The sequence below is a fragment of the Podarcis erhardii genome (assembly GCF_964252035.2).
Source record: "Podarcis erhardii genome assembly, chromosome: 3".
Lineage (NCBI taxonomy): Eukaryota > Metazoa > Chordata > Lepidosauria > Squamata > Lacertidae > Podarcis > Podarcis erhardii.
Window position 1 is genome coordinate 86026324 of NC_138507.1, and position 25863 is coordinate 86052186.

General features: G+C 42.8%; 1 long non-coding RNA gene across 2 annotated transcripts in view; it reads left to right on the top strand.

Annotated features, from left to right (window-relative positions):
* Nucleotides 1-25863, top strand: part of LOC309337614 — a 104397-nt gene that overhangs the window by 11209 nt on the left and 67325 nt on the right. Inside the window, exons 1-2 of one of the 2 annotated variants that reach the window (XR_014154440.1) lie at nt 3951-3987; nt 6034-6079. This is a non-coding gene — a long non-coding RNA (uncharacterized lncRNA). Of the gene's footprint in view, nt 1-3950; nt 3988-6033; nt 6080-25863 lie in introns of those variants that run through there. The other variant, XR_014154439.1, reaches the window with a different exon arrangement.

A 25863-nucleotide genomic window follows, 5' to 3' on the forward strand; every position in this document is an offset into this window, starting at 1 on the left:
GAGTCTCTAAAAGATGAGGAACCGAGGCACTAGCTACAGATTCGGCTTTAGCAAAGATCTGCAGTCAACTTAAAGCAAGAAAGGCTTCAGGGCAGGAGTCCTGATTGCTCTGGCCAGTAATTAACCAGAGAGGCTTCTTAACCATAAATGGACCAACTGGAATATCTCTTAACTCCTTGAAGTTGTTCCCTGTTGCTTGGAAGTCCCAGGTATACCAGGTGACAATGAGTTGGGCAAAATAATGGGACATTTCTCACATTAAGTCTCAAGCCATACTGTAGTGCCTAGGATAAATCCTAGAATTTCAGTGTGTGGGTGGATTACTCTGGTTGTATCATTGGTTACTGAACTTTAAATAGTTACGGTAATATTCACTGTACATTAGTTCACACCACTCAGTAGGTTCTTAGTATGAAAATGAACTGTAAGCCCCATTGCATCAGAAAGGAAAATAGCTCTAACCCTGATGCCCCAAATCATTCATCCCACTAACCATTGTGTGATAAGCTCATGAGTGGTGAATACATCAATTAACATTACAATTGGAACTATTAACCTTTGATTCATTAAACATCGGGATTCCACAGTGTAAGGCTAGTCTCCTAATTAACCTGCAGTGTAGAGGTGAATCCAAAACAAATTGTGAAACTGAGATCCCTTTCACTGTTAAACTATGCAAAGAATGAGTTGAAAGTAAAGAAAAGGGTGGACTAAAATGCACACAGCTTCCTGCTGCTAAGTTATGTCATTGGATCTTTTCCCAGGGAAAGGGGTAAAAACCTCCATATTTGGAATAGCTTTTATAGATAATGAGAAGCGAATAGCAATTGAAGTGGGCGGTGATAGGAGGTTTTCTTATACCATTTGTGTATGGAGCTCAGTATTGTCTAGTCTGAATGGCAAGACTGAGGCAAAGGATATTTCCTATCACCTTCTCTACCTAATCCTTTTAAACTGGAGATTAAATCTGTGGCCTTCTGCATGCAGAGCATGTGCTCTGTGCTTGAGCTGTGGAATTTCTGGTTTTAGCTGCTGTGAACCAGTCCTGAATTTTGCATGCATTGAGACACAACCATCCTTTATTATAGGGTCTTTAAGAAGAGTCAAAGAGAAGTTGGTGTCAGGGCTGGAGTCAGACGCAGGTCTGAAATAAAGGAAGCAGATATCCGTTGTCAGTGAAGTTAACTTTGTTCAAGGAAATAAACATACAACTCAACCTAGTGGTCTTAGCCACACTTGCCAGTAGGTCATGCCCCTATGGAGCAGTTGCCAGGACAGTCCCTGCCTTCCACCCTTTCTAAGGCTCTTCCTCTCTTGGATGTTTCCCAAACAGTCTCAAACTGTGTCTGCGCATCTCTGACTTTTGTTCTGCTCTTCTCTTCTCTGTGAATTGTTGGAGACGGGGGGGGGGGGGGAAGCTTGTCACAGCAGGAGAGGGATTCTTCAGCAGTCTCTTGACTCCTCCCTCCTCTGCTTCAGCCTTGAAGTCTGAACTGTTCCCTGTCACAGGCTCTTCCTGCTCACTAGACCCTGTTGCTCCTTCAGCATCCAACCCCTCCTTCCAAACTTCTGCCTCTGACCTCTCCCCACTGTCCCGCCACCAATCCCTGGGCTCTGAGCCTTCCTCCTCTGGGGGTTCCATTGGGGGTTCCCCGCCTGATGCCTCCCTCAACTCCTCTTTGTCCAGCCAGTCCCTGACATCTGGAAATCCTTCCCCAGCCATAATGTCCTTGACATCTCATCCAGTCTTTCTCCCCTAAGACTACTCTCATCGCAAGTCATTAAAGCACTGGAATCAGCAAGCCTCCTATTTGCAAACAGGGTAGGAGGGAAGCATCTTCTTGATTGTACCTTGTAAGCTAGAGTGGGGAACCTGTGCCTCTCTAAATATTGCTGGACTCCAGCACTTGTCATTCCTGACCACAGGCCATGCTGGCAGTGGCTGATGGGAGTTGGAAGTCCACAATATATGGAGGACCACAGGTTCCCCATCCTTGGCCTAAAGCAAATTTCTGGTGGCATCTCTAGCATCAATCTGCCAGGACAGAAACTTCACAGAATCAGTTCTATTTTGACACAGAGCAATCTGCAATTTTAACTCCTAGGATTTGTTGATTTCTGTGTATGTGTGCACACATATGTGCTCCAACAGAGGTGCTGGATTTAGGAGGTGTGATGACAGGTCTTCTGACACTCTAGATGGCCCCCCTGGCATTGTATGTTAAGTATGTGTTACGTTTCAAAGTATGTGTCTGTGAGAAAGAGTAATTACTATACTGAGAGTTGTGAAAGGAATAAACTGCTCTTGCTACAACTCCTTTGTGCAGCCAGATTACTGCTCTATCTGTTTATTTAAAATATTTCTACTTCACATTATCATCAACAAAACATTTATTTTTTGCAGCAAATATCATGAAAATACACAGAGGAATAATATTAACAATAATTTGTACAAGCAGCAACTAGAGCAAGACCTAAAGACGGCAAGAAAGGCTATAATTCTTAAAGGCACTTATTAGGCAGTAAGTTCCAAAAGAAAGCAGTGAGTTTAAGACTGTTAATCCGAGCCCTGCTTACCTGAAAGTAAGCCCCACTCAATTCAGCACGACTGACTTCTGAGTAAAGATGGTTAAGATTCATTTGTTACTTTTGAGTAAACATGCACAGAATTTTACAAGGTGGCAGCAGATAAAAAACATTCATTGGAAAGAAAAAGTAAAACCTTGTAAGTAGCAGCCAACAACAGTATAATATACTGAATTACAGTGACTGGGCAGGTTAAAACATTTTAACCAGAAGTTGAAAAATCAGAACTGTGGGTGCAAAGTACACAGCCTTAGCCAACAGGCAGGGAACAAGCCATGGGCACAGTGCCACAACAGAAAATGCTCATTCTTCCACAACCACAACCTGACCTCAGCAGGTAAGGAAACCTAGAAAAGAGCTTCTCCAGTGACCTCAGGTGATGGACAACTTTGTGTGGCAGTAGTACTAATTATACTACATACTATCATGTCCAGCTAGTTTTATCCATCGTCTTTCCCAAACTTTCTCTGATCAAGAATAAGTAGGGTTTGACTAAATCACGCTATACCATGGGGGACCACTTTACATTGCATGGAAATATCTCTGGTGTGGATGGATCAGAAATTCCACCAACTACACCCTGAAGGAAGGCTGGAATATAAATGTAATAAATAAATACTGAAAATCCATGACAGATGGACTGTAAGCTGAACCAGGACTCATTACTGTTGTGTGGGTGTAGACGGTGCAAGTCCACATTTTATGCATGCAAATTGGTTCTGAGTTGCATTCTGATAGAATAGGGGGGTTGTACATATGGCGCTGGCAGTGAACCAATGAGCACGTTGAGGGGCAAACCACATATTTCAGAGTGCATTTCCAATACTTAAGTGAAGCAATACTATAAATCTTCCTCGGTTATAAATGTGTGTTAATTAATTGAGCTTAATGCTTTTAAGCTTGTGCACGGCTTGCAAATGTGTTCAAATAACTAGTCACACATCTCCCATTAATTTTTTTAGCACATATTTGCCAACTCATGCAGAAAACCATGTCCTTTAATGATGTTGCCCCCCTGAACTGCCATGCTAAAGTGGAGTGGCTACGTCTGAAGCAGGTGGCTTGGATCACAGCTGCAGCTTGTATCTGCTTTGCGTGCAGAAGGTCTCAGGTTCAATCCCTGGCATCTCCATGTAGGAACAGGAAAGACCCTGCTGTGAAATCCTGGAGCGCTGTTGATGTTCATTGCTGATATTAGTAAGCTAGATAGATCTGGGGTCTGACACAGTATAAGGGGGCTTCCTATGGTGAAACTCTCTCTGTATTTACCTTTGTAGGGTTACTTAGCAAGAATTTTGGAAAGGCCAGACCCAACCCCAAATTCCATGTGAACTGATATGTAGTATCAGGCATCTTTAAGAAGGAGCGGCTGAGGATCAGTAAAGAGATTGAAGAAGACTGGTAGGCCTCTTTGAGGAACAGAAATCTAGGGTCTGGTTCACATGGTATAGTTCAGGGGCACAATATTATACCAACTTTAAAAGCTAAGAGGGGAGGTTTTAACCGCTTAAGCCAAGGGTCAGCAAACTTTTTCAGCAGGGGGCCGGTCCACTGTCCCTCAGACCTTGTGAGGGGCCGGACTATATTTTTTGGGGGGGAAGAACGAATTCCTATGCCCCACAAATAACCCAGAGATGCATTTTAAATAAAAGGAAAACATTCTACTCATGTAAAAACATGCTGATTGCCGGACCGTCCGCAGGCCAGATTTAAAAGGTGATTGGGCCAGATCTGGCCCCGGGACAAGCCATCTGCTGAATGAAATCAAACTCTCATCCTAAATTCATTTAAGGGAGTGGTAACCTAACGAAACATACCTTTTCCTAGTCTAGCAAGGATCACGTGTAGTGACCACATGGCCAGAACTGGACAGCTGGCCCAAAACGTGTGTGTCATTAGAAAGAAAAGAAAAAAATACAGGAGTTTGAGTCAAGGGCACCTATATGAATTTAGAATAGAGATCACAGAGCAGGCTGCTAGTTGCCCATCTGGGAAAAAGGCAGTGACAGTCCCATACAGCGCACCCTATTGCCTTTCTTTTGCTATAGCCCCTGGGTACAGTTCTTCCCATGGTACCCATTAAAGATTAAACACTGCATAATTTTTAAAAAATGTTCTTCAATTAGGATTATGGAGTAACGTTTAAGAAATTATGCAGCATTTGATCATTAATAGTTGCACTTAAAAGTTCATGAATGCATACCACTGAAATTACAAACTATGAGGTGTGGGTCATGCCGTGTTTGAGGGGTCTGCAAGCAAGGTGCCCCCATCACCTGGTTCCCCCCCGCACTGCATGCCATCCTGGTTTTACCCTTCCTCCTTGCCTCCCGCAACTGCAGCTTTGACTGGTGCTTTGCCATTTACCTATAACCTTTTTAGAAACCTTCCCTATGTATATGTTTATTCAGTGGCTCTGCAGGGACTCACAACAAAGGATTGCTGCAAATGCAGATGGTATATAATTCATATGCATCAAACAATAACTTTGCATATGTGTGTGTGTGTGTGTGTGTTTACATAAACACCTCAATAACACAGCAGAGCACTGTACTTTTAATGTTTTTTTCTTCCAGACTGTTGCCACAGAATTATCTCTCATTCTATCGGCAGACTCACTGACAACAGTGGTGGCTACTTCCTGCTCCAGCTCACTACTGAACCATAGCTGCCAACTTACAGATTTGAAAATAAGGGACCAGCAGCCAAAATAAGGGACCCGCGGCCTCACCTGTTCCAGGCACTCCAGTCTTCCCGTCCTCCTGCAGTCTGGTCATACTCATGCTGGTAGCTTCGAGAACACTGTCCAACCAACTTTGTAACCAGAGGTTCAACTGAATATAATCTGAATCACATGCACCACAAGGCCTATGCAGCCTCAACTTAAGATGGCTCCCCAGCCTGGCTTTGCACTGCAAAGTTTGCAGCAGCACGTGCAACAAAATGGCATCCAGCATTCAAAAACCTCCTCAGCTTGCATTAACTAGTCACACACAAGGCATGCAAGCTCCACCCCCCCCAGTCGTTCTTAGACTTCTTAGTGGGTGAACAACACAGCCAAGCAACACAGTTGGAGCCTCCCTCCTCCCTGGCTGGCAGGGAGGGAGGGAGAGGAGCTGCTTCCTTTGAAATTTAAGGGACATCATTTAAGGGACATTTAAGGGACATCCATCAATAAGGGACATGGCACTGGAATCAGGGATTGTCCCTTCAAATAAGGGACACTTGACAGCTATGTACTGAACATGCGGATAAATACCCTCCCTCCAGAATTCTTAAAGGAATATATGCAAATGGGTTATGCACCCACCATTTTAGCATTTTTTTTAAAAAAAGAAAAACAAGGGGGAAAGGGGAAATCAGCAACTGGTGTCAGCCTCGGACTGCAGCATTTCACAGTGGTGCTGACACTGAACCTGCTTTGAGGTTTAAACTGCTTGTTCACAGCAAACTCACCACAAGAAGATCTTACTACACCAGTTTCATGTGGCAGGTATGTTGGAATGCTCTTGTGTGCTGTGAATGGACATTTACTCATTCAAATGTTTGAAGAGATATTGCAGTTAACACTGAAGACATTCCTTAGGCTTCCCATGGTAAGGCTCTGGGCCAGTAGCACCCTGCCAGAAGCTCCTCATCTCCCTATAGGGATGTGAGTAACATAGATGCATAGCAGACCAACAGATACTTCAAGTAACAATACCTGTGGCTGTGTTGTTCCCAGGCCCTAGATTAAAGGGCTGTTGAAATGTCCTCAGATTTACTTCTTCCTATTGCTTTGCCTTTCCAGATAATTTAAAAGCCGGCCCATTCTCCCAAGGAGCTGGTTTCTGCTGTTCCTTAGAGAATCACATAGCAGAAGGAAATCAAGGAGACAATAACATGGAGCTTCAATTAAAAAAGAATCACCGAACGCTAATGGGAAAGTAATTGAGCTAAATTGAAACATAATTGGGGGGGAAACGTGGCAAGCAGCAGCTTAATACATTTTGTTTTAATTTGAATGTAAGGTTTTATGGCTTCATGCTAGGATCTTTCCAACTGTCTGGATGCAGTGTTAATCCAATGGTACGGTTTTATCCTGGGGCTTGGAGGGACAACCAAAACTCATTTGATATTTGGAAGACTCCTTTCCCTCTATCTATATTCTGTTATGTGCCTGTATATCAATCGCTTGGTCAGAAGATAGGACTGGGATGACAAGCAGTGCTTTTTTTCTAGAAAAGGAGGTGCCAGAACTAACCAGGAATACCTCCCTTGTTCTCTTATAAGGGCAATGGCACCCACTGAGAAATGCCGGAACTGAGTTCCGTTGAGTTCCAGCTGGAAAAACGCCCTGGTGAGAAGGATTTCCCATTTGTATAACAATGGTAGCAACCTTTCCTCTAAAATTAGGTTGCTGATACGAAGAAAGCTTGGAGGGAAACCTGGAAGGAATTTAGAATCGCTGAATTGTAGAGTCCGAAGGGACCATGAAGGTCATATGATCCAATGCCCTGCAATGCAAGAACCTTTTACCCAACATGGGGCTCAAACCCACGACCCTGAGATTAAGTTTCACACTCAAGCAACTGAGCTATTTTGTATGATAAGGACTGTAAGCTTTGTATTGGTAATGAAAACAAATTCCTGTAAAGAACAGAGCACACCAGATTGGAATGTCAGCAGCCTGCTCCCCGCTATAAGCCACTGTTCTGCACTTGGCTCCAGCTGGTTAGCAAACTAGATGGGGCAGGCTTCAAGTCTGCCCAAGCCTACTCTATATAGCTCTGAATGTCTCACAACAAAAGAACAGTGCAAAGTACATACTCTTTGGTACATTAATGATGCGTAGTTCAAAGGCTGCTCTGCTGCAAAGGTAGATGAGTGGTGGATAAGGCAACTGATGAGGCAGGAGTGCCATTGTGTGGTGTAGTGATTAGAGTGTTGGACAGTGAGAATTCATATAATTCCATTCCCTGTTTGATCATGAAACTTGACTGGGTTAAGTCTAGCAGGAGACTTGTTCACGTATTATACCCAACACAGGTACAAGTGTTGGTGTGGAAGAACATACACTTGTTAATTTGTACAGCTCAGCTGTTGTGTACACAGGCACTACATATATTGAAGATTTCATAACTTTACAGATGTACAGCCCAGCTACCTGTGTACACAGAAACACAGACTGTATACTCACTGAATATAATGTGTGAATGCCTCTAGCGTCAGACTAAGATGATGACCATGATTCCCTTTGCTCAAGGGCATAGCTGCCCTTCTTCTCCACTAGGATTTTTTGAAAACCTCCCAGACATATATTAAGATCTGCAGAGTAAAATAATAAGCATGCCATAGCTAGCACCCCCAAAATCCACAATTAAAACAATACCTAAGATTTAAAAACATAATACCCAACCAAGTAGCCATAAATCTTTGCCTCAAAGGGCCGCCATATCTCCCAGAAAGGGCTAGAACAATTTCTCCCTCCATCCTGAATAGGGTAGGCCTTCTGCCACCTCCAAAGTGCCTCCCTAAAAGTAACACTCTTCAGTTCCACACACTTTGGGCCACTACCAAGGGTGTGCCATCACTTATGGCAGCCTGATAAGTAATAGCATCCCTCCTAGCCAGATGTTGGAAGATGTGAGGAAGGGCTCTGCTGTCATGCAGCATGGCCAGGCTCTCTCTCTCTCCTCATATAGGGTTGTGGTATGCCAGCAACAGCAACAAGGAGCAGGGGCCATGGGCATCCACATAAATTTTTATAGAATGGTGGTGGTCCAAAGTAAAGCACTGAAAGGATGGAACTGGCGGAAGTGACTGGCAGAATCCGAGACCAAGGAGAAGAGTTGGTGGAAGAAGATTGGAAGAAATTTAAAGTTTATCTACAGAAACATTGTAAAATTAAGGAATGTTAGAAGGATGTTGGAATGAAGTAATGTGGTTTTAGCAGAAATGATATAAAGGATTAAGTAAAAATGGATTGTTAATTGGTGAAAGAACAGAATGTAAAATTATAGTATATTAAGATAAATCATCAGGATAGAAATAAAGATGGAAAGGATTTGCTGAAATATCTAATTGAATTAGAATACAAAAAAGGGAGGTGTGAGGAGGTCAAGGAAATAACCAAAGGAAAGAAAGTTATGTAAAGGATTGATTTGTTTTTCCCCCTTTAATTATCTGCATCTTTTTTCTGTTTTTTTTCCTTTGTTCTTGTATTGTTCTGTATTTTTTTTTCCTGTTTAAATATGTTCTTTATTTTTTCTTTTTGTAACCTTTAAAATCTCAATAAAAATCTATTGAAACAAAACAAAACAAAGTAAAGCACTGAAAGGGAGCAGCAGCCTGGTTTTCTCACAATAATAAAAATGAGATGGATGCTGTCTGTACATTTTGCTTTATATCTCAGGTTCTACAAATGCTAGAAATGTACTGGTTGGTTTTTTTTAATGAAAGCTGGGAATTGGAACATTATGGTTCATTTGAAGTGAACTGCTCCTTTTGCCCCCACCCCCCTGCCAGGGGCCAGATCTGCAAAACAAACTCACCTGTTCCTCTCTTCTGCTGTCTTGGCTGCTGCACTCATCATGCTGGTCTGGGTCTGCTGGATCTCAGAAGTAAGTTCCACTGAGTTCAGTGGAACTTACTCAAAGGTTATCTGCAATGGATGCACTATGTTTATTTTCTTGCTTGAAAGCCCCTTAGACTACACATGCAGCAAGGGTAAACTGTTGGAATAGAAGGTAAGGCAATTGCATGAACGACTGTCTGCACTTGGCCTCATTAAGAGAAGATGAGGACTTCTTGGACACGGCACAGATGGGGTGGACTACGGTAAGAACAAAAACACGAAGTGACAGGAAAGAAAATATGAACTGCAGCAGGAGGAAACTTTATGGAAGGCAGTGATTGTGAGAAGCAGTGAAATGGCAAGGCATTCTGAACCATTGGAATTCCAATTATTTGCAGTGATCCGTCAAAATTTCATATTCCAAAAATTCCCTTCCACCTCTGAGCCCTGATCCAGTAGAATATTCAGGTTAAGGTTCACTGAAGAGGTGCTTCAGAGGGAGGATCAACCTGTTACCCAGAAGCCCACTTGACAAACCCTAATGGTTTCATGACTAATCCCACACAAGGTCCGGCCTACTTTTGAAGCCCCACTAAGCCTTGCTTCTGCACTGCTCTCTCTGCCTGAGTTTCAGCCTGGCATTTTCACAGACAGAAGGAAGGTGTAATCTGGCTAACCTGTGTGCACTTCAGCAGGCAGCTAATCCAAGCATGTCTGCAAGGTCTTCCATTCCGTCGCTCTCTCTCTCTCTCATTGTAGCTTAACTATTTCTAGCTTTTAAATGTTTGACCTAACACCCCTGGGAGCTCCTTTGCACGATGCCATGTTTTATTCAGGCATACGTCAGCTGAGCTCTCCTCACACTGAGATGGCCAGCAAAGATTAGATAATTGCCTAGTTTGATTGTGCCATCCATTCAACCCACTGTCCTGCCTACATTAACCTTTCCTTTCCATTGCTTCCAATGCATGCCTTGTCTACCTTCATTTCCATTCGCTTTCTCCTCTCTTATCTGGGGAGACATCGTGGATCATCTGGGCTTTCTGGGCCCTTTTCTTGCCATTTGATCTCTTGTCATAACAAAGTTTTCTTTGTCTGTTTTTATCCTTCAGCAAAGTCACTGTCTTTCGCCATAGGAAGGAGCCGATTATATTACAGATGCACTGGCTTCTCCAAGCAATGCAATGCACGGAGCTAGAATGTATTGTGGGTTTTACATTACCTGCACCCAAGAAACCAATTTAACCAGTTACTGGAAAGTGTTAAAATAGTGTTGTGGAGGATGCTGTTCCAGCACCAATCCTCTGGGTCAGACTGCCATCAATGTGCCCACTGCCTCATTGCTATAGCCGCTCTGACCAGTCTCAATTGGGGCAAGTGAAATCCTTGTGACTTGCACAGTATTTACCCAGGAATGAGGTGGTTGCAAGTTAAAATCCCCATCTGCAACCAGTCAAGCAACCTCAGCCCACCTTCCCCTCTTGGCTGCCATTATTAACATAAACGCTATAGATGAGGGATAGCTCAGTCAGTAGAGCATGAGACTCTTAATCTCAGGGTCATGGGTTCAAGCCTCATGTTGGGTCAAAGATTCCTGCATTGTAGGGGGTTGAACAAGATGATCCTCATGGTCCTTTCCAACTCAACAATTCTATGATTCATAACTCAGGTGGCTTGGGCAGTGTGGAGAGAACACTATTCTCCGGGTGCTTGGCAGGCCAGTGTGTAACTCTTGGGTCCTTGGGATATAAATGATACTTTGAGGGGGAGTATTCTAAAAATAAAATAAATAAATTATTGTCAAATAAAAGTTTCTAAGAAATTATTACTGTAAGCTTTTAGTCTTTGATCAGTTTTGGCAATTCTGCAAGCACTCAGCTTCCAGTCCTTGGCTGTCTGTTGCCTTTATTTCACTCTGCTTTATTTCTTCATGCCTGTTTTACTCATTTCGCTCTCTCTTTACCTCTCTGTGTATGTTTGTATGTGTTTCTGTGCTGCATTTCCACATACTACTCAAGAGTAGGTTAAAGACAACATACTATTACACAATAAAATCATCACTGGAATTGCACAGTGCCAGTTAAACCTTAGACTAAATAGACAAATAAATCTCAATATTACAGACATTTGTAATACGCTGAGTTTGTTGTGTTAACCAGGTTTCAGGCAACTATAGGCTTTCAAGCCTAATCTTGAGTTTAAACTCATTTGTAAATTGCCACAAAAGTGCCACAAAAAGCCAGGTGCAAACAGGCTCCCCCCCCCCCGAAAAAGGTTCCTTGCCTGGCCAGTCTCCATTCAAAAGCCCCCAAAGTCCCTGCTACAGATGCAGGAGTTAAAAGGGCATCTTTGTCTTGAGATGGTAACAAAACAAGTCCCATATCTGTATAGCTGTAGGATTCTAGAACTTTAGTTCCTCTGAAATGTATGCGCCTTTAAGTCTTTGTTTCAACAATTTCCCTGGTACCTTCCTTCAGCTAATTTAATCTGGATCAACCCTGATGGGAACAATCTGGTCCTAAGATCTGGGAGATATGTGGTTGTCTATCATCCTGCCACCCATGCTTTTCCAAACAAAGAATCAAGGAGAAAGAGGAAACTCACTCTGCAGTTCAAGCAGTTTCGACTGAACTGAATACAACTCCCTGACATTTCTGAGCTCCCGCTGTTTAATAGAGAGAAGCAGCCTGATAGTGAGAAAGGATGACCAACCACTTGTTAAAAATTGGAGCAGGCGATCACAGAGATTCTGAAAATAGTCTTGTCCTGTTCTGGCGTCATGGCACAATAAACAAAAAATTAACAATTGCAGCAGCAAACACCCCATGCAAGCAACATCCCAGCCCCAAAGTCTGTTCAACAGCCTCAGCTTTTATAGCTGGAGTCAGTCAGAGCCCTGACAACCCAGGCCTGGTGGAAAAAGGCCTGCAAGACAGGGGGCAGGTCTTCCAGGACTCACGGCCAAGATGCCAGTTCTTCATTGTTTCCCATACATTAAGTATTGCTAATTGTGGAGTAAGAAGAACTGCCTGACAGGTTGCAGTATCAGTTAGTTTAAATATCAAATTCCAGTATGCAGCACATGCATTTTTTCGATTCAGTTCACTAGCCAATTTCAAATTGCATCGCAACTTTGGGGCAAAACAAACATTTCTCTAACCCTACCATATAATATTGAGAGGAGGCCCTGGGATCTGGGCTATCCCATACTAGAGACTAACTGTGGAATGTATATATATTTATATATTCCATTGGGGTGGCCTGCTGCCCTAGGCAAAGTTGTCACCTACTCCGATTGAATGGAAACAGCTTCCCAACAAGAAGGAGGGAGCCTGACCCCAAGAAAGTCCTCTGATCCCATGAGCTGCTAGCGGCAGGCTTCTTAGGCAGGCGAGTGATGAAGAGACAAACTTATGGAAATGCCAGGGTATGGAGCATGTCATCTCCAAAATATTTGCGGCATCCTGCAGGGTGAAGAATTCTCCTTGTCCATGTCATTAGGACACTGGGGCGATTCTTGCCCTTCTTCCTTCGGTGGTTCCTCATCATCACTCCTGCAGGGGATGCTGGAGGAGGAATTAGATTTTGCTTTGCCTGGCCTGGATGAAAAAGCTGTGTAAGCTGTCAGCCTAAAGCAAATTGGAAGAGCCTCCCCACTGCGTTCTGACTGTTGATTAAAGCAGCAGCACTTCTTATTGTCATTCCTAACAGATCAACACCAAATTTCCTCAGACTGCTGTTGCTGCAGATACTGTTCATTCAGCTGGTTAAAAATTACCGTATCTGATATTATTGTTGGAGGGGAGGGTAGTTTAGTTCCCCCGTGGGATTTGACCTCGCTCTTCAGGAAAGGCTTGGGCTTCATTATGTTCTGTGCTATCCCTGTGTGGATGACTAATGTTGCGGCCTCAAACCCTGTTTTCTTAGTTATTACAAAAGCAGGTCATACCAATGCAGTGCATATTTTAAGGACTCCTCAGGTGAGAGCCTGTGTAGTAGCTGAAATGTTTGGATTAGGTTGGGATATCCTGGTTCAGTCCCCCACTCAGCCAAAAGGCTAATTGGGTGACTTCAGACGCTCCAATTGTCCCTGTCTTCCAGGAACACCCCTAATTTAGAGAAGCCACCACGGTTTCTGATTTGATCCTGGAATGTCCCACTTTTTCTTAGGACGTCCCTATTTTCATCAGAGAAATGCTGGAGGGTATGGAGTTATGCAACCCCCCCCCCGAGGCATCTGAAGGCAATATTGTATAGGGAAGTTTTTTTAATGTTTACTGCTTTATTATGATTTTATATGTGTTGGAAGCGGCCCATAGTGGCTGGGGCAACCCAGTAAGATGTGTGGGGCATAAATAGTAAGATTATCATTATTGAATGGGATGTTCCTATTTCCATTCCCTATTCCTTTTGTGTTGTGTCTTATAGCTTGTAAGTCCAAGGGCAGGGACTGTCTTATCATTAACATTTGCAAGCCACTCTGTGAGTTCTTCTACCCTTTATTCTGAAGAGCAAGATTTTAAAAATAAGTATACAAATAAATAAAATACGAGGAGACAAACAGAACTCAAACAGAGATTAAGCCGGTTAACAAAAATCATTCCCATAAAGGCAGTTTTAGGATGTTGACACACACTGTATGCCAAGTCATGTATTAAGATTGACAAGATACATTAATATATAAGCAATAAGGTCTATCCTCATTTGGAGCCACAGGATGGTATGAGGTGGATGTCTAGCTACATTTAGGAAAGCAAAACCATGGACAGAAAACCAATCCAGGTATAAGAACTTGGGGAACATGTTGGGCAAGGCCATGGGCCAAAGGGTCAGTTTTCTGTCCCATAATAGCTTGTCAGTAAAATTCACTGACAGCTGAAAGCACCGCTGTTTCTGTGACCTCTTGTCCTTCCTAGTAAAAGCTCATAATCTTGTGTGCCCCAAATCACAGGCAGTAGCACCAGTTTCTGACTTTTTTATGCCAGATGCACAGAGAACTGCAAGGGCATCACGATCAGGAGCCGTGAAAAAGAACAAGAATAGCTCTTTGGCATTTATCATGTTGGCACCATCCATTCAAGGCCTGTAGAGTTTTCTCCATTAAAAAAATAAGCAAACAAAAAGTCCCCCCCTTCCTCCATCTCAACAATTAGCATGAAATCTTAATTTTAACCTTCTTTCCTGGTTTCTTTTTAAGCTTGTTACTTCTCGAAATCAATTAGCATGCAGTCTGGGCATTCCACGCTGCCAGCCAAAGAATCCTTTTATATATTTTTCCTTTTGTTTGGGAGCTGTTGATAGAACCCTTTGTTCACATGAAAGGTAGACGGATTAGACATTGGAGGTGCATCCTTGTGTTTGTATTGTTCTTAGTCAGGCTGCCACAAAGGACAGTGGCGTCTGATTCACTAGCTGATTGCCACCCCTGATCAAGGCATGGAGCACTGTCAGAGCGTCTTATGGGGGAAGGAGTTTAAAGCTACAAAGTGGGGAAATGGGATTTTTGAATCCACTACTGCGGGTGTAAGGGAATGACACTCCCATGCAGGGGCGGAGGAAGGGGGTGCAGTGGGTGCAGTCCACCCCGGGTGTCACCACTGAGTGGGGTGACATAATGCCAGGTGGCACGCATCGCAGGGCCTGCAGTGCACCTGAGCCATGTGTCTCTCCTGAGAGAGGCGTGGCTTGGGAGCGCACAGGCTCCATGCTGACCAACGGTCCTCCTGCTGCCTCCCCCTCCCCCCAGCTGTAGGGAGGAGGCAGGCAGACTCTGGAGGTCCTGCGGTGTGCCCTGCCCCATGGGTGGCTCGCCCCGCCCTTGCCCCACCCCTGTGGGTGCCTCGCCCCACCCCTGGGCGCGCCACCCCAGGAGCTCGAGCGACTTCCTCCGCTGCTGCTCCAACATGCTGATAATGTAGGCGGGGGGAGGGGCAGAAAATAGAATAGGATCTACTGGTAGATCACAGAGTGATTTGAAGTAATTCAACAAGTATTTCTGATTTCTAGTTGTTTAACAGGCAAAACAAAATTGTTCCCTCATTAAATTCTGCAGCTAGAATAAAGAAAACAGAGGAACACAGGAAGCTACCTTATACTGAGTCAGAACCTGGATCTTCTACATTCAAAGCAGATGCTCTACTATGGTGACCCCTGCAGCATGGGAGTAAAAAGTAGAGGTTTTGCATGTGTATAAGGGCAGTGAGCTCAGTTCAGTTAAAAATCATAGACAAATACTTTTTAAATTCTAAGCATTTGCCTTTTGCATATGGCTCTGGGTAGGGGCTCTGAGCTGACTAGTATAAACCCACGAGGAGTGGTTTTCTCAGCTTAGGTGGGAGAGTGTTTCCTAATGGTTAGAGAGTGACAGGTAACTAGACCTTGTTGGCTTTGACAGGCTAGTATCTGTACTGCCTGTGCTGACTCTGTTGGTCTGCGTGGCATAGCATCAAAAGTAGAATTCTGACAAATTGATCACAGGTAACTGTTGTTCCCAACCAGAACACTGTTAGGGTGCATTGTGCTACGTTGAAAACCAGCCTTATTGTGACTTGTAGGTTTGAATGGTAATTGAAATCTAAACTGTTTATTTATTTCCAAAAATTATTTCTTTCCTTGCAGTCTTCAGCTAGAGTTTTAAGAAAAGAGATGGAACTTTTAAGAAAAAGCTTGCATCTTAGCTTTTTCTGTGGTCTGTTTTTATCTTTATTTGACTGGTTAGAGAGAAGTGAACTGTTCAGTTTTGCTCCTTCTCCAGGACATTGGAGTAATGTGCCACTGTCTTGTGCTGCAAGCTTCACGTTGACAGTTTGAACCTTGAAAGGTGACAGAGATCTTCAGATGAACGCATGTAGCGGGAACATTTCCCTGACAGCGAAATCAGTTGGAGTCATCTCCCAAGGGAAGGCGGCTCAAATAAGCTGGAGCAAACTGTGGTGAGTGTTGCACAGATTGGGAGCAGTTGGGCACTTGGGAGAAGGTGTGATTGACATAATAGCTCCACTCTGTTTTTGCATTCTGGGAACACTAATTACAGATAAATATTGTTGCTTTGGAATAGACCCTTTTCATCTCCCATTTGGATTGCTTTAATGTCTCCCCTATACAACACTTAAAACACTGCTTTGACCATGCTGGCATATAAATCCACTCATCCAATGAAACCCAGCCATTGTTTTCTTCTTGAATGATATCATTCTTCATAATATTTGGTGGCTGCTCCCAGACTTTGGAACTCCCTTCCTAGAGAAGCTAGACTGGCTCCCTTGTTCTTTTGCCAGCACACAAGGAATTTCAAATTCTGACAGGCTTTTGAGAACTAACTGTTTCTAAGGAAATAGCTGGCACTGTGATTTTTTTTTTTTGTAATTATCTGTTTGTCTTAATTGTTGTTGTTTAGTTGTTTAGTCATGTCCGACTCTTCGTGACCCCATGGACCAGAGCACGCCAGGCACTCCTGTCTTCCACTGCCTCCCACAGTTTGGTCAGACTCATGTTCGTAGCTTTGAGAACACTGTCCAACCATCTCGTCCTCTGTCGTCCCCTTTTCCTTGTGCCCTCAATCTTTCCCAACATCAGGGTCTCTTCCAGGGAGTCTTCTCTTCTCATGAGGTGGCCAAAGTATTGGAGCCTCGGCTTCAGGATCTGTCCTTCCAGTGAGCACTCAGGGCTGATTTCCTTCAGAATGGAGAGGTTTGATCTTCTTGCAGTCCATGGGACTCTCAAGAGTCTCCTCCAGCACCATAATTCAAAAGCATCAATTCTTCAGCAATCAGCCTTCTTTATGGTCCAGCTCAAAATCTTATTCTAGCAATATTTATTATATTAAAGTTTTTTTTTAAATTAATGATTCCCCCTCCCCTATGTTTTTTGCTGTTTCTATTTTATCTGTAAGCTGCCTTGGGTCCCTGTCAGGGGAAAAGGTGGGATATAAATAAACATAAGCTTAAGAATAATATTCACAGTCATAGATACATTACATACATTATACTTTTTATCCTAATATATGTGTGCATTGCAACACTGAAGGTATTTTTAAAGGTTTGTATTTTAAAATTTATTTACCCAACTCCACATTGGAGACAAAATGCAGAAGCAAGGTTCAACACACTTACCTTTTGCATGTTTTTTTGGATATTACACACACAGTTCCTCTCCTGATTTAGCAGCTAGAGTGGGGCTGCACCTAAAGATTCATTGCAAGACCTGTAAGAAAACCAACAATTGCATCAATCTCTTGTTCAGGAAGGAGGAACAGGATTTAGTTTTCAGCTTCAGTTCATCTTGTTCTCCAGTCAATCTGTATGGTACATAGGGGGCACTGCAGGACAAATATGGGTGGTGGTGTATTCTTGTTATCAGTACAGTATTATAATATGATATGATATTATGAAATTATTATTATATTATATTATATTATTTCTTTTTTTTTAAAGTATTAGTATATTGTCCTTCATAATTCTTTTTTTAAATCCCAGAGTGGTTTACAATACCATTTAAAACCAAACATAACAAGAAAAACATAAAATAAAATACAGCTGCATATAGGCTCCATGTGCATTTCTAATGTGGGAGTAATGTGGACCAAATTAGAGGATATAAAAGCAAACCAAAAGCAGTGAACCAAGATGAAACTAAGTAATCAAACAGCAGTGAGTTAGAACCAGTTTTGTCCTTACAGAGGGATGCTGTTGTGGTAATTAGCTTTTATTACTGTCATGCAAACCAAAGAGTCATTAGAAGCATACAGGGATCATGACAGCATGGGACTCGGAACGGCATTTGCTTCATCTGATGGTAAGCCAGGTAAAATGCAATTAAGAGAGTACGGTATTTTGCAGAGTTTACCTTACTTTTCCTATTGCCTCGCCCATAGTTGGAGAGGAATCTTTTGCTTATGTAAATCAGAATGAGAGCTTTTGTGCAGGGAAGCTAGTGTTTAAAGTGACAGCGGGTGATCTTTCAAAATATCCCAAATTCCCATGTTATTTGAAACATTTCATCCTGCATGATCAATGCAAGTAGAAACTGCCTTATACCTACCAGGTCAAATTATTTGACCTTCTGCATTCAAGGCATGGGTGAATTTCAGTTTCTCTCTGGTTTTCCTTTCCCCCCATCTTAGATTCTGTTTTCCACATTTCCAAATCAGTCTGCAATTTTTAAAAAAGTAATCGTGAAAATTCAGCAGCTTCTTAGTGCAAATTTATCATGATATCCTTTTTTTTTTTTTTTTGCAAGCCATTCTTCCTCTGGAGTGCATCTTTGCATTTTATATTTACCAATATATGCATTTTATGCAACTTTTATGGACCATTGTAGGCATTATTTGGCTGGAGAACTCCACTGCAAAATTCAGAAAAGTGCATTTTTTTTTTTTAAATAGTTGTGTTTCAGGTTGCTTATGGTTTTAGAAAGTGTGTGTTAGGTGTGTGTGGGGGTCACCTTTATATGCAAACTGAATTTAATGTTTTCCTCATCCCTAGCTCTGCCTCAGAGCTTCTGATTTGATCTGTGCTTTTTTGGAGGAACTTCAGCGGGGCTTTTGTCTGCATAGAACTGCATAAGACTGGGAACTCTAATCTGAGGTAGTTGGCATCACCCATTATCAGCTTTGGTTCAGTCCATCACCACCATGCAGGTCCCAACAGATTACTTATAATAGAAAGAATCCTGAAAGTTGCCAGGCCCACACCTGTGGTACACCTCAAAAATAGGTGCTAGGGATGCACAGTGGGAAAGTGCTGTTACATTTATGCTTGCTTGTAAGTTTCCCAGCAGTGTTTGGCTGACCACTCTTGGACTTAAAAGTAGATAAACCTGACTATTTCAGTTTATCTCGGTTTCTAAATTCAGTTTCTACATCAGCGTATTTTTTTAAAAAAAATAAATCTGCATTTTAGTGCAAATTTATTATAAAGACACAAATTATAATGCACTTTTCCATAATGTAAAGCATTCTTTGTATGCTATTTTCATGAATATATTCATTTTATGTGCATTTGACCCAATAGGTGTGTTTCATGCACGCACTACTTGGAGAACTGCATCACAAAATTCAGATACCGTATTTTTTGCCCTATAGGACGCACTTTTCCCCCTCCAAAAATGAAGGGGGAATGTGTGTGCGTCCTATGGGGTGAATGCAGGCTTTCGCTGAAGCCTGGAGAGTGAGAGGGGTCAGTGCGCACCGACCCCTCTCGCTCTCCAGGCTTCAGGAAGCTCTCCGCAAGCGGTGGGAGAGCTGCGCGAAGTCGTGCAGCTCTCCCACTGCTTGCGGAGAGCTGCCTGTTCTGGGGGCTGGGGTCGGGGGAAGCTTGGGCTTCCCCAGCCCTGCGCCTGGGGGAAAAATAATTCCCCCCCTTATTTCCCCCCCCCAAAAAATCTAGGTGCATCCTACGGGCCGGTGCATCCTATGGGACGAAAAATACGGTAAGTGCCAGTTTTTTTAAAAAAAACTGCATCTGGTGGCAAGAGCTGGAAGGGATATAAGGTCAGCATTTTCCTTTGGCTCTTTGCCACAGCAACACTCTTCCTGCCTTGTTGCATTTGGCTCCTTGCTTCCTGATCCTTGGACCCTTGGCTCCTGGTTTTTGGACCCTAGGCTCCCTGACTCCTGGCTTCCGGACTCCCGTTCCTGCTCCCGCCCTGCAGTCTTGCCCCTGGTCCCGACGTCCTCAGCCAGGACTTCAACCACCCGTAAACTGGACCGTGACTGATGGGAAGGGGCTGTTTCTAGTATGCGGCTGGTGGGAAACCATTTGACACTGGGGGTGGGGGTGGGGCGGAACCAGGCCTTTTCTCTAACCTTCAGAATTAATAGAAACAGATTTCATCACTGGACCAGGAGAACTAAATTGTTCCAGGCTAACCTTGTTTTCATTAAACACTTTGCTTGGGGCATATGTAGAGATGGAGCTACGCTGGAATTCTGGGCCTCTATAAACATTGCAGAGTTCTATTTTTACACCCTGGGGGGAAAATGTGTAACATGATGTGCCCAAAGGAAGCTTACTGATATGAGTATTCTGAGAATTTTTACATGGATCTCTGAACCTGCCTCAGGCTTTTCACAATAGTATTATTGGTACTTCAGCTTGAATATGTGAGTGTAGCTTCAAAATAAAATTAAAACAAATCTTCTCAATAGGAAGGTATTTAAGTAACTCGTTATGCTTGTAACACAGGTCTGAGACATCAGTAGTTTAAGTAGGGTGATGAAAAAAATATAGGGGTATTACACCTCTCAAAAATAAATGAAAGACACTCCTTAGCTGGAGCAGTTACTCATTTCTATATGCCAAAGGAGTGGTAGCACAGAGCAACAGCACTCGCAATCAATAGAGAATAAGAGTATCAAATTTCCCTCTTTCTGCTTGAGAAGCCATTGCTTCATGCTCACCGAGCATCTGCTAATTTTCCTCTTTTACCTTTGAAATAGAAAATCGGGATTTTGGCACAGCTGCTTGGAGTCGTATAGGGCTATGCTTTTTTCCAGGCAATCGCCACAGAAGGTGGCTCAGCATCAAACCATGAGCTGGCTCAAAAACTAATAGGGCAAATGAAGAAGACAGAAAATGTTCTTTGGACAGAGTCAATATGCAGCATTTATGGGACATGATGAGAGCACCCGGCTACTCCAAACTTTATGTCTTGATGGTATAGATATGATATGAGACAGCCTGGTAGGTGTGCAGTAGAAAAAATCCAGAAGGGATGATGGTGAAACAAAATACATGATTATTTTTTGATAATGACTCATTATCAATGCTAAGCACACTTCCTAAGGAGTAATTCCTACCTAATAGGACTTTCTTCAAAGAAAAAACTGCCCAGGTTCTGAAACCTTTCTGTCAGTGCTGTATTTGTAGTCTTGACCTTTTCTCTCTATGCTGTATGGCACTACTAATGCGGTAACGTTTTTCCTTTGGGCTAACTAATAAGGATAAAATTGTTTAATTTGCTAGTGGAAGATTTCTCCCCCTGTATTCAAATTAATTTTAATATTTTCTTTAAATGTGACCAGCATGGTTGCACATCATATACAAGTCCTTCCCATCTACTGTATTTCCTGTCTTTCTGTTTAATCAGCTTGTTCAGTACAGACACTGAAATTTGTACCAGTCTCTCCACTGTTTGGCTGACAATCTCTGACCCAAAAGTAGATGGAAGTTCTAATCATATAAATAAATTGGAAATAACCATTGTACAACTCTGCACCGTTCATCGCGGGCTATGCTACCACAAGGCGTAATGCCTGCTCCCACATCACATCCTTCCAATCAGTTGTGTGCTTCATTGTTGCTGTCTTGGGATGATTGTACTGAGAGATCAGTTAGGCAACGTGTTACCTTTCTGGACTTCTCCCATCCCTGTGGAATTCAGTGCCCCAGAATGTCGCAATGCCAATTACCATGGAAGAATGAGAAAAGGACTAGACCAATAATAATAGTAATAGTTCCCATGAACTGCCAGTAATTCAGATGTAGTGGCAACCAAAGGTTAGGGACAAACATTTAGGAATGGTCATCCCATCAAGCTCTCCTTGTGAGCTTCTCATCAGTATTTCGTAGCAGTGTGCATCAGCTTTGTGTGAGACCTGAAAAATGGGGTTAAGGCTACGCAGTGTGATTTGGAGGTCTCCCCTGAGTCGAAGCACAATATAAATACCCCCGCCCCAGTTATACCAATGTCCCCACAAATCCACCAGGCGCTCTAGATTTGTTTCTGCCTTTTGGTATGGAATCACTTTATATGTTCATATCTCTCTGAATTACTCCAGGTCTGTGGGCTTTGCAAGGAGTGAGGCTGTCAAAAATGTTTCCTGCAGAACAATGGATTTCTCCGCCCCTGCTTTTCTGCTAAATACAGAGGCAAATGATTTCTTTAATGGCAAAAAGCTTTATTTAAGTTGTGTTGTTGCTGTTGTTTTATAAAAAAACCTACATTGTTCTCCTTTAACTAACTAACTAACTAACTAACTAATAATAATGACTGAGCTCTTCAGAACACAGCAGGCAGCTTTCTAGGCAGCTTCACATTGAAAGGCATATCTCAGGCCTAGGGCCTATTGGAAGACGTAGGCAAGGCGGGTGAGATGCATAAATTGGGACAGCCTCACGTTATAAGGCCTATCGGAAGACACCAGTGCCAGAAAGGAAAGGCCAGTTTGAAGCTTTGAAAAATGGGGCTTGCAAGTAAGAATACACCCAACTCAGCTACCTACCTCTTTATCATTTTAAGGTAAGAAAGAGCAGGAGACAACTCCACTCCTCTAAATAGATTTTGGAGGGAAGTGAATTCCTTTTACTTTTCCCTACAAGAAGGCCCTGGACCTATTTGTCTGCAATTTGGTATGCTTAATGTGCCCTGTAAATTTCACGCACTTTAGGGGTGAAAGGGGGGAAGGTTGTGCTCAGACTAGTGTCCTATTCATCACCAGGGGAAGTAAGATTCAGCTGCCATTTGGGGTGGCTTTTGCACATGTGGGGGGGAGTGTGTGTGGGCAACACATTGTCCTTTGGCTATTCAGAATAAGACCCTTTGAAAATAGTGAGTCTAAGTTGGTCATGCTAACATGGGCTTTAAATGCTTGGTGTGGGCACAAGCCTGGGATGTGTTGGGTTTGTGGGGGCAGAAGTACTGTAATATGATGCTCAGATAGGCAGAGGACACAAAGGATTAGTAATTGGGTAGAAAGCGAAAGGTTTTCCATACAAGAGAGCATGTTAATGCCAACATTTATGACATGCCTCGGGACCACAGGGCATGTTCAAGGGGCTAGGAAGTATTCTCATCTTCCTGCTGCCTCCTTGCTTCCCAGAAGCCTTCCGTTAGGCTTTAGGCAACTGAAATACTGTCAATGCATCCTGTGAGAAACACAGGTGCTACGTGAAGTTTATCCTTTTTTACCCAGCAATTTGATTCCTGGCAAGAAGGAAAGAAAGGCTGCTGGAATTTATGCTGAAGATGGATAAGGGAAATAAAGTTTGTGAGATAAATGCTTCTTTCCCACTCCCCATTCGTTCCTGGGTCTGTGCTCTCCTGATACCTGGCCTGTCACCCAGAATGCTCCAGGCCATGTTGTCCTCTTTTGAAAGCGGTGAGGGTGCTGGCAGAGAGGGCTGGGCGATAGCAGCCTGTTTGTAACCCTTGATAAACACTACAGTGCAGCCAGCGTGAAATGAAGAAATATTGCTCCCGGTAAATATTTATTTTATATCAGAAATTAGCATACCAAATGTAATTAAAAACAACTTTATGTGCACGTCCCTCCTCCCTTCAGTCTGTCAAATGACAACTCGAAATAACTAGTCATAAAGAAATGCGGCCTTAATTAGCAAGCATCTCAGCCTACTGTCGCCGTTTGATAATTACACTGCAATGAGCTTCTGAAATTAGGATTTATTTCCCCTTTACCTTTTCCTCGTAGAAGTCACTCCTGGCTGGTTTTTGTACCCCTCCTTTTCCTTTATTTTGAACACCTCTTTGAGAATGCATTATATGTGTGCCAGAGCAGTCTTGCAGTAGTCTCAGATATGTTTTGCTTTGTTGATCATGTAAACTGTGAGTGGCACCTGTCAGCTGTTGCCAGTGAGGTTGAGTGGATGAGGACAGAAAAGAACTGTGCATCTTTTTAAGCTTCTCCAAGTTGCTGTGGCCTATTCAAGCCAGTTATGATAAGAGTCACCCCCACTTTTGTCTCTTTTAGGCTGCATTCCTATAAGAACTTAGAGGGAAATAAGCTCCATGGAACTCAATGGGTCTTATTTCTGAGTCAATAGGTAGCAGCTTGTGCTGTTAGTCGTTATTCTGCGCTGGATGTGCCAAATTTGCCAAATTTTAGATTGTAAGCTCCTCCAGACAGGGACTTTTTGCTCCTATATTCTGTATACTACTATGCACACTGATAACACAACAGATGCAAGTAGACTTTTATATGAGTAAAGAAAATGATGATGATAAAAATTGTAAGTGAATGCTGTATTGTAAGGTAAATGCCTGAAGCATCTTCAAAATGCTTCCAAAGATGAAAAAGAAAACAGTACTATGTACCAATCAAAAATGGAGTAAGCAAAACTGCTTATTTCAATCTTTTGCTAAGCAGTGCAATTTCTGCACTGGAAGAAAGTAAAAATTGCACATAAAAATTGGACAAGATACCTACCAAGTCCATTAGACATGGTACCTAAGGAAGAAATGGTGCTTTTCCTGCAGTAGAAAAGCTTTCTCTCTGAATATATTTTGGTAACTAAAGCAGCTAAAATGCAAAACAAAGCAAAACAAATCAGGTTTCCCCCCTGCAATGCCTTTTGTATCTGTTCATCAAACACACAAGAGATGCGACAGTGCGTAGCTCCCCTGTATAAGGAAGCTTTTTAAGGTTTAACGTTTTACTATGTTTTTATATATGCTGGAAGCCGCCCAGAGTGGCTGGGGCAACCCAGTCAGATGGGAGGGGTCCTACTACTACTACTATATTATTATTATTATTATTATTATTATTATTATTATTATTATTAATCGTATTTGTACAAAGAGCTCAGCTGCAGTTTAAACTCAGCCAATAACCAGATTAAATGTCATATTTCAGCCTAATTGCTTCATAGTATTGTTGTGAAGATCACATGGAGTAACCCTGTGTTTGCTGTCCTGAGTTCTTTGGGATGTAGGTGGGATCTAAATAAATGCTGGATCAGGTCAAAGGGTCATCTAGGCCAGCACACTGCTTCCAACTGCCACATAGCTGGGGAAACGCAGCCAGATGGGTGAGGAATAAATATATTATTATTATTATTATTATTATTATTATTATTATTATTATTATTATGTTTAAATTACTAGCACATAGGATCGTTTTGCAGTATGGATTGGAACATAGGAATCTGCCTTACACTAAGTCAGACCTTTGGTCCACCGAGCTCTGTGTTATCTACACTGACTGGTAGCAGTTCCTCCAGGATTTCAGACAGGAGCCTATTCCAGCCATACCAGGAGATGCCAGGGACTAACCTGCATCTCTGTGCAAAGCAGTTGCTCTACCACTGAGCTGCAGTCCTCCTCCATTTCTGCATGTGTACCCCTTTCAATCTTAGGGCACACACTGTGTGATAATGTGCTTTCAGTGCTGGATGCAGGTGTCTTTTGGGGGTGCTGTACACATGATGCCATCCTCATGTCGTTCCTGCCCCACACTGTTTGTCAACTGAAAGCAGATTCTGCTAGAATCCATTTTTGTGCCAAGAAATCATTTCTCAAGTGCTTCCTGCATATGCAGGGAGTACTTTCTCAGTTCACCTTCTACTGGAGAGGCCCTGCTGAAGTTGTAGAGCTGTGCCACTGTGCCTCACCATGTTTAACTTGTCTGTGAATAAAATAGGCAAAACAGGAAGCAGTGCAGTAACTTAGCCACCCCTGTGTACTAAGGTCTGTGGCAACACCAATAGAGGGAGAAGGGACTAGAGAACATCACTGTGCACTAGTTTGAAAACATGCCCACTTGTGTGTACAGACGACAGAGATACAGTGGTGCCTCGCAAAACGAAATTAATCCGTTCTGCGAGTCTCTTCGTCTTGCAGTTTTTTCGTCTTGCGAAGCACGGCTATTAGCGGCTTAGCGGCTATTAGCGGCTTAGCGGCTATTAACGGCTTAGCGGCTATTAACGGCTTAGCGGCTTAGCGGCTTTAAGAAAAAGGAAACAAACTCGCAAGACGTTTCGTCTTGC